The sequence below is a fragment of the Sturnira hondurensis genome, unplaced genomic scaffold (assembly GCF_014824575.4).
Source record: "Sturnira hondurensis isolate 20B ecotype Veracruz unplaced genomic scaffold, ASM1482457v3 Scaffold0014430, whole genome shotgun sequence".
In the NCBI taxonomy this organism is placed as follows: domain Eukaryota; kingdom Metazoa; phylum Chordata; class Mammalia; order Chiroptera; family Phyllostomidae; genus Sturnira; species Sturnira hondurensis.
In genome coordinates, this window is record NW_028087061.1 from 1584594 (window position 1) to 1586466 (window position 1873).

Here is a 1873-nt window from a genome sequence, read left to right on the forward strand (position 1 = left end):
ACTTGGGCTCAGTGGGGAAATGGAGCACTTACACTGAAAGTCCATTTTCTTTCTGTCCGTGAGTGGAAGCTTCCGTGAGGGGATCCTCCGCGGGCCCCGCGGGCGAGGGGCGGGCTGGGGCCAACGGTTCCCACAGAGGCAGACGAACCTGAGCACAGATTGGGGCTCTTCCCCTCACTGAGTTCCCTGAGACTGTAAGCCGGTTTCTCTCACTGGGCCTCAGTTTCCCCGGGATGTGGAAAGAAAACTGTGATGGCCACCACATTAAATCACACTGAGAATTATACTTATCCGGCAGGGGAGGTACCAGGATCACGAAGGTGGTTTTCCTGGGGCGAGGCTTTATCCATTACACTCTGATGTGCTGACCCCAGCGATTTCCCCAAGTGTGGGAAACCGCGTGATTTGTGGTAGTGGGGGACTGTGTCCTCGCTCTCCCCTGACAAGAAAATAAAAACAAATAAATAAATAAGCCGCGGTGAGAATTGAAGAAAACAATGCGTACCAAGTAACTACGTTGGACAATATTATAAATACCCCCAAAGTGAGGAACTCCACGGGGTTTCCCCTTTTTTAAAATTTTATTTTTAATTATAGTAAGAGACGTAGAATTTACCATCTTAACCATTTTTAAGTGTACACAGCTCAGCATGGTTAGGTATATTCACATTGTTATGCAATAAACCTCTATAACATTTTTTACTTTGCAGAACTAAAACTCTGTGCCCATTGAATAATAATTCCCCATGTCTCCTCCACCAGGTTCTCAGAAACCACCACTCTACTTTCTGTTTCTACGAACTTGGCAACTTTAGTCGCCTCCTGTAAGTGGAATCACGCAGTAAATGTGTCCTTTGGCGTCTGGCTCACTTAGCATAATGTCCTCAAGGTCCACCTATGTTGCAGTGTGTAACATGTAGCATTTCCTTCCCTTTTAAGGTTGAGTAATACCCATTGTATGTATAGGGCCATATTTTATTTATTCATCTTCAATGGACATTTAGATCGCTTCCACCTCTTGATGGAATTATAAATAACACTGCAATGAGTGTGAGTTCGCCAATATCCCCTTGAGACCCTGCTTTCAACATTTTTAAAGATTTTATTGATTAACTTTTAGAGAGAGGAGAAGGGAGGGAGAGAGGGAAAGAAACGGCAATGTGCGAGAGAGAGAGAGACATCGACCAGCTGCCTCCCACGCACCCCCAAATGGAGACCTGGCCCGTGACCCAGGCATGACCAAGAATCGAAGCAGCGGTCCTTTGGCTGGCAGACCAGCACTCAGTCCACTGAGCCACACCAGACGGGGCTACTGCTTTTGGACCCATATCCAGAAGTAGGACTTCTGGATCACATGGTAGCTCTGTTTTTTGTGTTTTGAGGAACTGCCGTACTGTTTTCCAGTCGCAGCATTTTACAGTCCTACCAGTGGTGCACGAGAGTTCCGATTTCTTGATGTCTTTGTGAATACTTCTGTTTTTTTAAAAGAGTAGCCATCCTAATGGGGGTGAGGTAAACAGGGTCTCTTTTTGCGAAACTGTTGGAATTTGTTCTCAACACTCCAGTGATCTCCTAACAAGTCCAATTATGGGATTGACCCCACATTTGGTCCAAGGAGTGTGTTTCCTCAGCAATCCTTGCAGAGCCCAGCAAAGCTGGCAAGGTGCCAGCACTCTGGACCTGCTGAGAGCTGGGCACCCGTGACCTGCATCTGCGGAGGGCATGGGAGCTGCAAAGGCAGGCCAGGTCTGCCACTGTATTTGCTTTGGCTGAAAAGATGCCACCAAAGTAACAAGGCACTGGCTGGACGGCCAGATTTTCTGTGTGGCCATTGTCAACCTTCTCAGTGGCCTCTCACCACTGTTATTTTGTT

General features: G+C 47.3%; 1 non-coding gene across 1 annotated transcript; it reads left to right on the forward strand.

The window, feature by feature from the left end:
- The first annotated feature begins 283 nt into the window (after positions 1-283).
- LOC118998991 (U1 spliceosomal RNA) lies at positions 284-442 on the forward strand. Its single transcript, XR_005069009.1, has one exon. It is a non-coding gene; the product is annotated as a U1 spliceosomal RNA (small nuclear RNA).
- The last annotated feature ends 1431 nt before the right edge of the window (positions 443-1873 follow it).